Source organism: Aulonocara sp. 'chitande type north' Nkhata Bay, linkage group LG7 (genome assembly GCF_057382095.1).
Source record: "Aulonocara sp. 'chitande type north' Nkhata Bay isolate Kocher_YH1m ecotype deep benthic linkage group LG7, A_spYH_male_GT1.1, whole genome shotgun sequence".
Taxonomy (NCBI): domain Eukaryota; kingdom Metazoa; phylum Chordata; class Actinopteri; order Cichliformes; family Cichlidae; genus Aulonocara; species Aulonocara sp. 'chitande type north' Nkhata Bay.
Window position 1 is genome coordinate 16236448 of NC_141350.1, and position 16739 is coordinate 16253186.

Genomic DNA, 16739 nt, shown 5'->3' on the forward strand with positions numbered 1-16739 from the left:
CGCATACGAGCAGCCAAAACAATCACAATGTTCCACTGTGAGCACGAATACGCACAGACTCAATTAACCCAACTCCACAGCATAGCTCTGTGAGCAGCTAACCAGCACAGCATGAATTATTTCTTATTGTGAAAGGCAGCAGGTCTTTTACCAGACATACTCATTTCTGTTTCATTTCACTGCTGACTTCTTTCACTCCTGTGCTATTGTACAGGAGTGAAACAAACCAGCTGTAGTGCTTAACACAGATTTAGATTCTATTGGTTATTTATTCTATGAGCATATGCACACCCATGGGTGCATACTGTTCTGTTACAGCTGTGCATGCTTGCACGTGTACACTTGCTCACTGTTTATCACAGATTCAACCAAGATGACTAAAAGAGAAATCTCAGTCAACAAGCTATTTCTAAAGGAAGTAAAACTCACAAGGTTTCCGCTCACCCCTGCGCTGCTATGCAAGCCAGTCTGCTGCTGCAGGGGGCCCTTTATAACCACATTTGTACCCTAGGGATTCCCACAGTGGAGGCTGTGGACCGACAGGCACCACTGGTTGGGGTGAAGGGGCTTTAGAGTCAGAAGTCCCAGTCAGATAACCCTGTGTCCCCTGGAGCCCACATGTGTTTTGTTTTTTCTGGGGGGTTTTTCACATACGAATTATATTTAAAGTATAAGGAAATCCCCCATATATAGGGATGGGTACCGGTATCCGGTGCCATCATGGCACTGGTTCTGACATAAACGGTAGTAACCAGACCGAAAAGCAGCGCACATTTCGGTGCTTTTTTTCGGTGCTTTTTTTTCCTGAGCTGTGATACACTTTAGATTCTAGCCAATCATTTTACATTTCCAAGGATAGTAGGCGGGTCCAGGTACGTACGTTCTTTTAGAGCAGAGCTACAGATTAAAAACGCCCAGGGCAAAGTGGTCAAAAGTCTGGCTGTACTTCACAGCAAAAGATGCAAACTCAACAGCCTGCAACAAGTGCTTTAAGCTGATACTGTGATACTGTCAAAGGAGGTAACACCTCAAATCTGATGAAACACCTGGCGACGCATAGCGTTTTTTTTTTAAAAGCCGAGAAATGTGCCGTATTTGATAGCTTGCTGCGAGACATCACACCGAGCACATCTACTGCGGGTGTGGTGCCTGTTATCAGACCCGGAGTTTGCAACATCCCCAAAAACCCGAAAAGGAGAGTCCTGGCCCCTAGCCCTGCCAGTGTAGCAGAAATGATGACGGATGATGATGGCAGCAGCAGCCGTTCTTCTCTGCGTGAGTAGCTTAATGTTGTTCGTGTGTAATTTACGTTGAGTAGGCTAACCACGTTAATAAATTAATGCATGTAAGGTGAACTAGCAAACGTCATCATAGTTACATGTGGCTGTCTTCTTGTTTGATGGCAGATACTCCCTTCACCCTGGCCAAAACAAAAAGGCTAAAATGACCAAAGAAAGAGTGGAAAACAGTTAAACATGAGAGGTTTTTGGACAAAGTTTGTGTTTTTTCCATTGTTTAAGCACTGCTTCCAGCCAAGAGTGATACCATATATGCCCTATAGCTGCAGAAAAGGCTAACATTGTTATCTTTTTACAAAAAAATAAACAGCTGAACATGAGAGGTTTTTGGACCAATTTTGTGTTCTCCATTCTTTAAGCACCGGTTTGAGCACCGTTTGAGCACCGGCACCGTTTCAAAAGTACCGGTATCGGATAAAACCTAAACGATACCCATCCCTACCCATATATAGTGCAAAACTTTTAAGTTTATGAATAATCAAGATGACTGACCAAAATAGTTGTGATTATGATTTTTGCTGTAATCAAACAGGCTTAAAGCTTTTAAAAAAACAAAAAAACAAAAACAGAGCAATATAATCAAGGGTCTCTTCTGTAAGCCTCTAATCTTGCTGATGAATTCAATCTTCACCGTCTCTGACTGCAGTTGCCGATGGCAGTCTTTGTTCTGCTCAGCAGTCTTGCTAAGCTTGGCATAGCAGCACACGAACCAGCTCTCCACCTGCTGCCAGTTCTGATTAGAGTGGCCTCCTAGCTCCCTGTGGAGCTCCGAGCAGAACAAGGACTACCATCACCAGCTGCAGTCCAAGATAATAGATAGATGAGATCCTCTCTTAAAACGCCTAAAGGATAACTGGAGGTGTTTGAATCAAACTGTCCAGTAAGCCACTCCGTAGGCATAACAAAGGGCAGAGGAGAGCAGGTTAGCAGCAAAAATGAGACAGGAGTTGTGGACAATTAAACTGATAATGAATGGCATCGCTGTTTCAGAAAAAACAAAAAAACAAACAAACAAACAAACCAAAAAAGAAAAAAAAAAACGTAGCCTGTGTGTAAGAGGCTTTACTCTACTTCCTGATTATAAATACTATTAGCTGTGGTCACACCTTGAGCATAAGGATGCAAGTGAGTCTGACAAAAGATTACAGTAATATTGCAGAAGGAATTACAGTGCTCATCAAGGAAATGGACCCAGGATGAGATTTTGTAGAGTCTGTGTGGAATTCTCAAAATGAAAGGCCTTGCCAAATATTCACTAAAATTGTCCAGTCTTTTGCCAACATTCAACCACAGAACCACTTTTCTGCATTTCCTAGATCAATAAGTCTACAACCTCCATAAAACGACAAAATCTAAAAAGCAACATGGAGTCTTAGCTTCTCTAATCTTGTCCACTAGGAATAAACAGGGACCCATCTGCTGAGTCTGCTAACCCAGAGTCACAGCAGACAGAAGGAAATTAAAAGCAAAGACACCAGGAAGAAAGCCATCTTCACTGGCATGACAATATTGCTGGTGCACAGTAAGCCCTGGAGACAGACCAGAAGTCAGTAGAAAAAGATTAAACTAAATATAGCTTACCACAGTTTCGCTCAAGTAAATCATATTTGTTGCTATTTTGAGGATAGCCTACATCTAAAGAGACGATTATGAAAGGAGCACAGTAGAAGATGCCTTTATTCAGGGATGTGGTTTGAACAAAATTCTTACTCTAACCATTTACATAACACTTAAAAACAAGGCTTAAGGCAAAACTCTGATTTTTCCCCTACAGCAACAACGTGTGCTACATTTTCATTTTTAAAGGATAATGCAATAGAAACAAATGTTCTCTGTGTTAAAAATGGAATAGCTAGTTTGGGTCCATGCTGGTGCACAGTGTTGTGAACTGAAATATTTTTAAAATCACTGAGAGGTTAATACAAAAAAATGTTACCATGTGCTTTTCTTACCCATCAGACAGTAAAACAAGAATGTTTATGTGCCTGTGGGACTGCCCAGAGCTGTACTCTGTGCTGCTGCTTGTCTCAGTGCGCTCTGATATAAGACTACATAGACACATAAACACATCTACATATGCTTCTGCTTAACTCTCACAGGATGATGTTGGCCTCGCAGCCCAACTCCACTGAGACCAGCCCAACTCCCTATCCAGCCTGGTGGAGTGCACAGGGACACAATCAAAACCTGCAGTTCTGCACTGCAGGCACCCCTCTCAGGATTTCATTGGTCAGACAGATAATAAGCACAGTTGCATGACAGTGTGTGCTACTTCTGTGTGACACAGTGAACCGTGATATTGTTCTGCATGAGAGCCATTAGTGAGAAGGGCTTGCAACAAAAGCCAAAACAGTCTTTGAGGGTTAGCTAAGGTGACGGTATCCTGCAGGCAGAAGCGTTCACAGGAAAGGCAAATTGCCCAAAAGGTCAACATCGAGCCACATCTGACCTCTTTACTAGAGCCACTACTTCATTCAGAGTGCTACTATGTTAACAATAAAAATACCTGATGGTTAGATTATCCTCACTTAGCTTAAAAGATTGGCTAATTCTGAGCAAGTACCTCAGCTGGAAAACATGTTTACATCAATACAGCCACAGTATCACAAAAAGGCATCCAGTGCTGCCCACTCAACATCAGGTTTTTGTTGCGGGTTTTTTTGTTTGTTTTTTTAAATTTCACAAAGGTGGGAACTTTGTCGCCATGACCACTAAGAATAAAGATCGAAGCGCAGTTTACCATTTCCCATTTCCTTGACCAATAAGAAACCACTGCCCACACAGAGAGCCTGGATGAGATGTCCAAGTGCAAGATGATTAGGGGGAAAACAGTGCGACTCAAATGCATGCAAAAAGGGATGGGGGGGGGAGCTCCATTCATGAGAACAGCAATCCAGTGATGCAATTTTAAAGGCTTCAAGCTGAGAGGAAAAGCCCTCATTTGTCTCCTCGTGTGACATTTTGAAATATTAGATTTTTTGCAAAAGCTTCTGAGGCGCTTTCATCATGCTGCTTTTTGTCTGACTCATACCAGCATCATGAGTTAGGTGTTCAATCGCTTGTTGCCTTGCAAACAAGGGCGTGTCAATAAGCACGCATGAACCGAGTAGCGGTATCACTGAGGGAGGGGAAGGGGGGAAAAAAAAAAAACCAAACAAACAAAAGAAACCCCACACACACACACACAACTCTTCACCATCTACCCTTCCAGCTCAACATGTTCAGCAAATTCAGCAGGCAGAAAGTGGAAAACGCACTTTTAGTTTAGATTTCAATCAGCAACTCTCAGGAGAAAAAGAAGCGAGACTTTCCCCTCAGACAACTAAACACTCACAGCATGACTGTTTATTCAGCATCTACTGAGGGATTGCTGAACTCTGCTTGGGACAAGTCTTGACACACCAATTACTAATGTGACCCGCAGGCGTTAAGCAGGCTCCCACACATTGAGGGATTTTTAATTTCCTACAATGAGGGGCAGCTCTTTAAACACACGTCAAATCAGTAGCCATGCTTCATCTTAATTCATCTTAATTACAATTTCAAAAGAAAGCATAAATGTGGACAGTGTACACTTGCAGAAATTCCTTTCATTTTTATATTACAAACACTGCAGCACACTGAGGCATGCATGCATGTGTCCTCTCTTCTCTTTATAATAAACACAGCTGCTTCTGAGGCATTTCTCAAGAAAACACATTTAGATGTCATTCTAATCTGCCAGTATAGGAAGATATTAGTTTGTTGTGGCTTTCAATGCCCAACCACTCTAGTTAAAATGAGTTTCCACCTCTGTCATTAAGCCAATGCCTTAACGTGTTTAAAAATAATAATAAATGTATAACGAAATCCATAAACTTGGAAGACTGCTATTTAAAACCAAGCCAAAAGAAATACAGTATAGACTGTGTCGTGTTGAATAACGACAGTAAAATGCTTTTAAGCCGGATAACCAAACAATTATTAGCTGCTCCCAAACATGTACTGGGTGGGGTGCAGCAGCTCAGACGTTGCCACAGATAGTTAGGAAGCTAATGTATAGCTAAAAATTAAATACTAACACAGCCTTTTATCCTTATAGCTTCAACGCTACGCTAGGAATAGCGTTAAACTTAATGAGGTGGGGTTTGACAGAACTGTTCACCACTTTCAACTTCATTGTCCCCCGGCTGTGGTAGCATACTATTAAAGCTTTTAAGAAAGTTGAAATAAACGACTCATACAACAGGGGGAAAAAACTAACGGGTGCGAACAAAATTTTAAAAAAAATAAAAAAATAAACCTCTTTCAGGAAGGAAAAAAAAGCTTTCCGAGTCATGCAGCGCGTAATGACTTCTATTTTATCTGACAGTTAACAATTAACTCTCCGAGACGAAAACAAAGCGTGAAGCATCTTAAAGTAAAACTGTAGTTCGTTAAAAAGGAAGAGGAAAGACGGGAAATGTGCCCAAAACACGAGGACGTGTGTGTAACTTACAGCTGGAAGCGGAGCGGTATCCAAAGTTTGCCTCAGAGGGAGACGTAAGCTGCGGTTACAGCGGGAGAGCAGAGCGGGCTTTGTGGAGGTTCATCGCAGCGCTCGGCGCTTTCACAGACCCCGGAGCAGCAAACAATCGTCAACCGCGCTACCGTAATAACCGGCGCTCACACCAGGGCGCACACGCACATTCTTCTACCGTAATACACAGAGTAGCAAAAGCCCGCCAGAGTGATCCACAGGCCAAAAATTTTAAAAGCAAAATAAAGAATGGTTTAATGAGTGTGCTGATCTGTTATTCGCGGTAAGTAAAAACATAAAAAACCTTGAAAGTATTTTTACTTCATTTGTTTGTGTTTCTTTCCTAAGTTAGTCTTTAACTTAGAAAAGTTAAGTCTAGTAGATGACCAGTGGCTCCCTGTGACTTTGGGGAAAAAAGAGAAATGTGGCATTAACGTAGTTAAAGTACAAAAAAATCACATAAAACCCACTGCAGGGTAGTCATATGCGATTAAAGATTATAAGTGCCACCTACAAGTAATTCTGTAAGGCTAAATGTGCTTATAAGACATTTAGCAGCCTTAATTCTGTAAGGCTAAGCAGCTTGAAAAGAAAGCTGCTGGACTTCAGTTTTTTGAAGACATTTCCACCTCCCATCAAAGAAACTTCTCAAGTTCAAGGTCATTGAACTACCATGGCGAGTACACAAACACATGCTTAATAGACTGCTTCAACTTCATTATAAGGCTCATATATTTTGAAGCTCCATAAAAATCTTGGGGATGGAGGAAAATCTCCCAAAAGGCCTATTATGTATAGAAATAAAAAATTAAATTAAAGTCATTACAGGCCTTAAATCTTTCACAGTAAGAGGTAAAGTGTCAGGTAAACGCACATCAGAGCTGTTGCCATTTTAATATTACTGTTTTTCAGAATCACAGAGCAATAGCAAATGCTATAAACCAGGGCTGCCCAATCCCAGTCCTCGAGAGCTACTATCCTGCAGCTTTTAGATGCATCCCTACTCCAACACAGCTGAATCAAATGGTTTGATTACCTCTTCAGCATGCCATCATGTTTGGCAAAGGCCTGATAACAAGCCATTCATTTGATTCAGCTGTGTTGGAGTAGGGATGCATCTAAAAGCTGCAGGATAGTAGCTCTCGAGGACTGGGATTGGGCACCCCTGCTATAAACTAACTATGCAGCCCTTCACTTTCATGCTGTTTACTGGAATTAAGCTAAACTGCCTCATCGCCAAAATAGATACCCAAGTAGAGAAAATAGAGTAAAAATGAATGCATGCTCCAGAATAAATTACGCACAAAAACTAGGCACATAGAGAGAAAGCATATATGGAGATAAACTATTATTATTATTAGCTCGTCTGAATAAACAGTTTGCACAACTATTTGATCAGAGAACCTTCCTCTCAAAGAAAGGCTCACATTGATTAGCCTGCCCAAAGAATATGCTAGATAAATGGATTTTTTCCAGTTGCTGAAGACTTTGTGTAAACTCCGAATGTTATTTAAGTGAAAAAAAAATCAACACTAAGAAACATAAATAGGCTATACTGTATAGAGCCTATGATACGAAAGAAATCAGAGAGAAAGCGAGTTGCTTCCTTTGCCTCAAAGTTTTCCCCCATATTTATGTTGTGATTCAAAGCTTTTCCCCTAGGTTGGGAAATAAAGTAAACACCCCAATCCCAAAAAACACCCTGCGCACTCACTGATGGCATGCTTCTGCAGAACTATGAACACTTTCATTTTGGTAATAACATTTCTCTGCTCGTACTTTACTCATACTTTACAAGCTATATGTGTACACATATGTACAATTTTGCAGCCTCCTATTTCCTCATACTATTTTCACAGCTTACAAGGAAAAGGGCAGGTTTATTTGTTTTTATCTTCTGCCTTTGTAACAGCTTCAACAATACTCATCCAGGTGCTAATAAAACACGCTGCGAGCTTTGAGGTGCTGAATTAGTGTTGGAGGAAGTATCTCTGAGGATTTGCCTGATGTAGCTGCCAGAAGTGAAGTAGCACACATTAATCAGAGCGGCTTCACGTTGCAACGTAGCCCACACAGATTTCTCTCACATACAGCACAGGAAACACAGGTTTCTGTACATTTTATTGCAACACCACAGAAAGACGAAATTAACTGGATGTGTCACTTTTGGTGCATATTCCCCCCCCCCCCCTTCATGTTTCCATGAAAAATGCCAAGCATCACATTTCTGATTTGTGACTGCTCGCGTAAACTCCAGTTAAACACTGAAAACAGACTCGAAGCCGACGTGAGACAGATATCGTCTTCCATTAATAGCAAAAAATGTTCGCTTAAACACAGCAGGGTGTTTACGTTAACTAGTAATCGCAGTCATGGAAAACATCTCTGCAGATCAGATTTATTTCTGTGGCATTTTTGCTCGCCTGATTATTGCACACACACACACACACACACATGCAGTTCCACGGTTCAGCCGGATATTGGTTACTCAAGGGAAACAGTCACATTTGACACTGAGCAGTGACAGGACTGGTTGTTACAGGTAAATGGAAGAAGATGGTAGGTGTTGGAGTGAGCAGATTGGTGTGAGAGGACTGAAGATATGGGCACATAATGAGGGAGAAGACACTGATGGAAAGCCACAATGGATTGAAATAGAGATTTTTCTCTTTTATCCTGTCCATTTTTCAGTGCGTGCCTTTTTTAGCCTGCAGACACAGGAATGCAAGCATGTTCTGTGTGCAATTTGAGCAATGAACAAGAGAATATGGGCTCTAAGAAAAGGGGCTGGTATGGGGGAGGCATGTGTGCTTTGTCTTCACCCACACTCAAACCTGTCAAACAAACAACACTCTTCTTACACCCCCAATGTGTAGCGAACCAATCAGGTTCCAGTATCACAAAACTCAATGTTTCTGCCTCCTGCCAACTCTTTTCCATATGGGATTGACTGGAACAAGGTGTTTGATGAATGTGGATAAAGGCACGGGGCTTTAAAACCTATCTTGTTTTCTCTCACTGATTTTAAAAGGTAGGGTTCACGTCAACAAAGCAATTGGGATGGCAACGGGAAGAGAAACAGTTTTCTGTTTTCACTGAAGATAAAAAGATTAAAATAAAACATATATCATGTAATCCTGGAAAATCAGGGTTTGTAGCCAAGACAGCTCGATTTCTTTACTAAACAAGAGGATACAAGGCTAACAAGATTCATTAACAATGATGGGGCACACATGGTCCAGATAACAAATCCTTAAAGACTAGACTTAGCATCATATACTAAACACCTCAACAGCCCCAGGTAACATTGGGGTCTTGTTATCAGCTCTCTTCCAGGCACCCTACGTCCTCATCTAATCAAGTCTGACAGCCTCTCAGGCATTAGTCCTAAATTCTCCTGCTGTGCTTCATCTCACTTCATGTCCTACGATTCCAGGGTGTTTTAAAAAGCACGATGACTCCTCGCATATGGTAATCCTGTTCCCTTAAAAATGTATGAAGAGATTCCAAAAAAATAAAAAAAATCTTCCTTTCCCCTTAATCCTTCCCTTTTTCTATAGCGAGCAGGATATGCTGTTAAGGAGCAATGCTGTGATGGGCTATTTGCTTTATTTTGAGGCAAGCATCGCAACAGGAAAACTGCAAAATCGATGAGAACAGTGACTTCCTGAAAAGGAGCCAATACTGTCCACAGCCAATAATGAAAGCTGAAAGATATGATGAAGAAGACAATGAAAAAAGGAAGAGGTGATTTGATATGTGAACTTTTTGAGCAAATGTACTGGAAGTTATTGATTCTGGTGGATAAACCTCCTTGTTTTTAGAAGCAATACCCGATATTTCTAATTATTAATACAACTGTCCCGGTCTCCTCTTTCTTGTATAACAAATAAGAGGGTTGGAGAGGTTTCTGCTGGTTTGGATGTTTATCAGAGAGACTCGCTCACGAGGCTCGACTTCGGTCCAATAGCTGCTCAAAAGTGAAAAGAGGCAAAGGTCAAGTATTAGTTAAATGCAGTTTTGAGCTACAGTGCCTCTTCCCCACCCATTCTCTCTGCTTACAAGCTTGTTGACCCCTCTCCCACCAGGTTGGACCAGCGCACAGCGAGTTAATCATTTCCTTGGCTCATTCTTTGCTTTCAGATTAATCATTATTTTCTCTATCTGATCCTGGCGTGAATTGGAAGAACCTATAAATTCAATAATAATCAGGTCATAAGCTGAATTACTGCTCCACTGAATAGTGTCCACACAAAAGGTGACAGAGAAGAAAAAGAGAAATGCTGGAGCAGTTATCATTGGAGTACACAGATGAGGTATTCCAAAAAGCCAGAGATCTGCAGCCAATGAGATTACACAACAGAGTTCATTTAAAAAGACTTCAAGCACATGGAAATAATGTTTCGATACAAAAATGAACGCTCGGTGTGCCGTATTGTGCTGCTGCTGGGGGGGAATCCAACTAAATATTTAAGCTTCACTTCTTATGGAAACAATAGGGTTCCCTCTTTCAAGTGTAATTAAATTTCCTCTTTACTCCAGCCAAGAGCTATTTTGAGACTCGTGTGCCTATTTGTTCCAAGAAGGATAAAATATTAGCAAAAACATAGTTCTACTTTAGATTTAATGTGATGATGAATCACATTTTATATGATGTATGAAACGAGCTGAGCAATTTCCCAAGAGCGTTAGGAAAAAAAATTGAAAATAACAAACAAACAAGAAAAATGGGTTCTTTCATTTTAGGTGCCTACACATCTCACCGGTAAGAAATGCTAATAACTTAATTAAAAACAGATTAATTCTAATTAATTCCAGTTTGAAATGAAAAGACTGTGCCAGCTGAATGGCTGGACTCAAAGCTTACAAAAACCAACAGTGTTCGAACCTTTTTAAAGCAATGAATGCAGGTATAAAAGATATTTTTAAGTCTTAAAATACCAATATTTGTTCAGTTTAGGGGGAATAAAGCCAGGGCTGTGCAGTGTTTTCTAATGGATCAACACGCTCATCGCCTTCTAGGATGAGTATATGACTTCCTGCACACAGCTACATGCGTTGTTTACTTAATATTTCATCATTAAGGTAGAAAACTGCTTGGTGGATCATTTCACAGGCAATGTCGGTAAATTTCTCCACTCCTTCCAAAAGCACAGAGGATAAATGAACACCAATGCAGCATGCACGGAAACGGAGAGCCGTTTAAATATTTTATTAGGCCACTTTTGTTTTGCTGGTAGGCTACAACACAGTGTTTAACGAGATACCACTTTGTTGAGACTAGACCAAAATACTTTGGAAAATACTGCACGGATAGACAGGCAAGCCACCCCCTTCCTGCTCACTTTGATGACTGCTTCACGTTTCATGTCAGCCCACCACGATAACTCCGCTGTTTAGAAAAATGTCTCCACAGCTCTTAGCCACCTACGTGCTTGTCCTAAAGTTTACACATAGCCAAAGTTGAGCAACATATTTTAGGAATATTTAATTTTTTCTAAAAAAGCATAACAAAAACTAACAATGTTTAGTGTCAAGTAAGATCAGGTATTTAAATATACCTGTTGAAAATGTGCATCTTTCAGCAAAACATTAAAACTGACAGGTCATTCGATAACCTGGGTTATCTCCTCTCAGTGCAATGTTCTGTTGGGAAACCTTGGATCCTGGCACTCATATGGATGTGACCACCCATGGAAGGGAAAACTACACAAAAACAGTTTGAAAACTTCAGTGGTTCATGGATGTAGTGAAGGAAGATGCTACGGATCAGGTGAGATGAAGGCAGAGGATCTGCCTGATGACCCCCCTAAAGAAATCAGCCAAAATAAGAGAAGGGGACCAAGTTGTTGACTTTGCCTCAGAACTACCTGACCTGTCTACAGAGGTCACATCCAGCTCAGAGGATCAGCTACCAATGTCAGGCTATTCCAACAGGGGTTATAAGTGCTTTGAGGACATGTGAGCTACTTGGGTAATATGACAAAATGAATGGTTTTAATGTTATCGCCGATTGGTGCATGGTCACCGCATAATCCATGTATTATTTCACCAATATCACTGGGAGATGGTTAATGGTTCATGTTATTATTTAGTTCAAAGCACCGCGGAGCCACTAATGTAGCCATAGAGTAACTCGCCTGCATGAGCACACACAACATTAATGTGTCATTTCAATATCAAACAGCTGTTAGCAGCTAATAGGTTGAATTGTCAACAAGTGAAAGTGCTTGGATGATAAATGTATGCAGGAAAGAAGGAAATAATGTAGCCCTCCATCAGCAATCAGTGAGCATTTGATTAAGACCAAATAAAAGTATAAAATATGTGTCAGTGAGACACCAGTGAGGCAAGAAGATAAGAGCGAGCAGCAGAATATAGCAGATTTAAAACATTTTTTTTTTTAAAAAGTCCAGCCTGGCGCCCACGATGAACTTTTAAAGTTGGGGGGATGAATAGGAACAGACCTGCAAGCTTCGATCTGGTGCCGTGAGTGTCTGAACAAGGTTTTCTTTGTCAGAGTTCACACCTCAGCAAACACTTCACAGTTCAGTTCAGTCCTGTTTGCATCAGTAGGAAAGTGGCATTTTGCCTCGGTCCACAAACAAACGTGTAAAGTTGCATTTCATCTTACTTAAGCTCAGAAAGTAAACGCTTTCAAAAAAATCTGCATTTCAGGAACACAATAGTCAGTAGAACCTTTAAGTCTCCACCAGGCCCAAATTGGGCCTTGAAATACAGCTGAGCAGGGTTCAGACAACCTCTACTCATCAAAGATGTTCTCATGTAAAGGCACACATTGATTTGTTCTGTACCCTGCTGACGGGGCGGGCGTTTTATTGATGAGGATACGAAGACTCGGGGAACTGTATCTTTCTTTCCTCTCCAACAGGAGGTGAAATAAGATCCAGGCTGACACTCTGCAGGTCCCTTTGCTTCCTGGTGGAATATATGACAGCTCTACAAGGATAAAGAGGGACAGGAGTCTTATCATATACTTCAGTTCGCTCCCTGCAGTTCTTTATGCGCAGGTCAAGATGCTCCTTTGAAGCAGAGTAAAAACTAAAGGCAAAGTCCATGCAGGCTGCTGCTGCTGGGTCGAACCATATTTGGAAATAGTTCTGAGTCTGTATAAACCTCAACAGAATGGAATATTTTTCATTTTTTTCCCCAGTAAAAGCATGTCAAATCAAATTTCGAGCGCTTTAAAACTACAGAAGCTGGCAGGGAAACAATAACTGTCTTGATATCAAGAAACAATGCTGCATGAATAATAGAAAAATACACAAAAACATGAATGTTTACTCGTGGCTTGGTTCTGTGGGTTGTAGTGTAAATATGTGCTTTGTCCTTCAGAGTGAAATATCTCAGCAAATATTGCACAGACATTTGTGGTGTCTCCCTCTCTAGGTTTAGATCCACACATAAAAAACATCCCACTGTGATCAGCCTGAGCACTTTATGTTTTACTACAACCGTCCAATGTCTTCATGCTAACGTGCTAAACTTAGATGGTGCTTGGAACAAAAAAAGGACTAGCTGCAGAACATCAACACGTTCAGATTATGACCGTGAGCTTTTTAAGCTTAGAATCTTATCCTCCAGGAGCAGCTATTGAGACTTTCTTATATGCAGAAACATTAAATGTGAAAATACTGAGTCAAATCAACAAAATACTTCACTGCTCTACCTTTCTGACAGCATCCATATCTACGTCTGCAACCCGATGCTCCAACACTTGCCTCTTTCACTGCCCTACTTTGTGATTTAGGTTGTTAAGATGAGTGCTGTTTGAGTGCTTTGTTAAGTATATTACTTTTACATAAAATCTGTCGCCTAATGCATTGGTAAGGCACTCAGGGCACTCCAATGTGCCATACTGTGTGGCAAACACCACCTACACATTTGTGATAAAGTCAGTTGAAATAAAAAGATATTTTGTGCAGCTGCTGAAGTGCAATAAAATCTACCCATGCAGTTTGATGCTGCCACGCTGGTCCTGGCCAGCTCGTTCTCCTTTGTAGAGGTGATTTTTATTCATTCTCAGGTATATAAATGACAGGCAGGGATGGAAGAACGTGGGCTAAGAATGTATTCAGCTGTGACCAGCCAGCTGCCCTCGGGGACACAGACATTATTCACATTTCACCAAGAGGCTAAATTTGAGATGTGAATAAATCACTCAAGTCAGCAAAAGCTCGGAGGAGATAAATGAGAGTGTGAAGAGGAAGCAAGAGCGAGCAAACTGTGAGAATTCATAATGGGCCAAAAGATATTTGAAGGGGGAGAAATAGCAGGAGAGGTGAAGATTTCATTCTAATGAGCTTGCTTCATTTTAAGAATTGATTATACATCTGCGTATTACAAAGACAAATACTCCACAGTCCACTGAATGGTAGCTGTTGAAAGGCCGGACTTAACGTGATCTGTTTGCAATATGTGAATTATTGCTTTTCATATAGACAGCCATAATGTCATGATTCATATCGAATATTTCCGTCTGCAGGCTCACTAAGCAACATGCCAATTACCTAGAAAACTGGAAGCTGTTCGCCTCCATCAGCAATAGAAAAACATCCCGGCTAGTTGAAAGAAGGCTCCGGAGGCAGGCAGGAGGAAATAAAAATGGTGATTGAGGATGTATTGCTTTTACACCTCCCAAAAAAAAGAGGCCTGATTGCAATGGGCAGAGCTGATGGCTTCATCTCCCGGTCACAATGCTGCTGTGTGTAGAAATGTCAAACATTTTTTCATCCACAGCATCTCTTACCGCTTGTCAATCTGCTTCGAGTGAAGAGGTCTCATCACTGACATTTTGATGGTGTAGGTGTGAGATAAATGTGATAATACTTCTCCCAGATTTCCCATTAAGAGTTATGTTCGTGTAATCAACGAGCGTTTGCGTTTCGTTTACTGTAATTGATTTATCATAGCTGATATAACCCTGCATGTTGTTCCCCAAAGTACTTTAAAACATTATTAGACCAAATGCAAAGCATCCAGCGGGTGAGCGCCAGACTGCAGAAACCAGTACCTAAAATGTCTACAGACACACTGGCCTGTCTGCCTTTTAATAACATGCTTTTGTCCAGCTGTAACATGTTTGGAATATGCTGAATTCCTCGCCAGGAGTTAGAGGGGATTCAGACCTAGCCCTGCAAGGATGGTTTGTTGCTTAAAGATGATTTGTGTGGTAGTAGAGTCAAAGTAATGTGCTTAATAGCTTGAAATGAGCATAATAAGGGATCTATTATGCTCAGTTCAGCCTTCACATTTTAATTCTTGAACTCTACAGCTGTAACTTTTCTTGTGTCGCAGTTCAACATCATCTGTACCATGTTTCACTGGATCTTGGTGAAAGCGCACAGTTTAATCACTCTCAGAAACATGCAGGATTTTTCTGTTTGTTTGTTTTATTCTTCTCCCTTTAAGTCAATTTTCCCCTAATTGGTTGCCTCTGGGAAATAGGAGGTTTGTACAGAGGGTGGGTGGAGCTTAGCTGTGTGACAGAGATTACTTTTTCTGCTCTGTTTGACATCAAAAAGAACCAAGAGCTACATCTCAAACTCTAAACGCCTCTGTTGGCATATTAAATGTTAAAGTTCAGAACCGTACAATATCTTTTTCTTTAGAAAAATATTGAATAAGTATAGTTTGTTTTGAATGGCTACCAGGAAAAAGCCTCTTCTCTCTATAACAAAAAAAAAAGATGGCAGCATGACTTAGGTTTGCAAAGCTGCGTCTAAACAAACCACTAGACCTCTGACACAATGTCCTTTGGACAGACGAGACAGAGTGGAGATGTTTGGATATAATGCACAGCACCATGTTTGGCAAAAACCAAGCATAGCACAAAGATTTCATACCATCTGTTGAACACTGTGGTAGAGGGGTGATGATTTGGGCTTGTTTTGCAGTGACTGGACTTGGGTACCATGCAGTCTTTGAGCTGACCATGAACTCCTTTGTATGCCAAAGTATCCTAGAGCCAATGTGAGGCCACCTGCCCGGCAGCTAAAGCTTGGTAGAATTTGGATCCTGCAACAAGACAATGATCCTGAGGACGGCAGCAGAATGACTAAAAAAAGAGAAAAGAATCAAACTGTTACAATGGCACAAAATCCAAACATCAACCTGAGCTGTGCATAAAGGAATGCCTGCAAATCTCACGAAACATAATCATCGAAAAATACCTCCACATGTAAGATACTGATAACATTTTCCAGTTTTAAGTCCTGTGAAAACTTTCTGAAATGATCTGAAAGTCTGGCCTATGTCTAATATCAGCATGTACCACTACATAGCTGTACAATACAAAGGCGTAATCAGTCCAGTAGGTTTTTGCAGCTCTGGAAAGTGACTCCTGTTGTATTGTTCATCACAAAAGTTGTCACGTAAAGAATAGAAACACGACATTCCAGGAGGTATGAATGGGCACAGGTATAATCCAAGCACCTGGAAGCACATTGCTGCACAGCCCACATTGCAATTAGCTGCAGCAAAAGTTAGCAAAGTTACACTTGTTGCCTGATGACGCTGCATTATTTCATCAAAGGCTTTCGTACACTGCTGTGTCAACAGACTGGGTCCTATTCTAATGAATAAATGCATTTTTATGCAGGGCTTGAGTCAGTCTGCAAATCAATGCAGTCTCATTTGTTCACTACAGCCAGTGACCAGACTGCTTAGCAAAGCAAATAAACTGGAAGTAGTGGGCTGCAGCTTGCCTCTTCCACAAAATAGCAAAATACACAAATGTATACAATCTCTGAAGTATGAATTTTATAAATTTGTTATAAAGTTCTTTTTAAAGTTGAAAGCAGTCAATGCCAATACCTTCCAGGCCCTCTTCCTTCTAAAGTTATATATTCAAACACATCATTGCCAGATTTTAAATGTTAAAAATCAATCACATGGAAATATCCATAAAGTTAGAATAAGAT

The 16739-nt window shown here is 40.8% G+C and overlaps 1 protein-coding gene across 1 annotated transcript in view; it reads right to left on the bottom strand.

Annotated features, from left to right (window-relative positions):
- Window positions 1-5933, bottom strand: part of LOC147324892 (tumor protein p53-inducible protein 11-like) — a 44000-nt gene extending 38067 nt beyond the window's left edge. The window contains exon 1 of the mRNA XM_086299044.1: window positions 5776-5933. The gene's annotated coding sequence lies outside the window, so the exon portion shown is untranslated. The remainder of the gene's footprint in view (window positions 1-5775) is intronic.
- Window positions 5934-16739: the final 10806 nt, after the last annotated feature.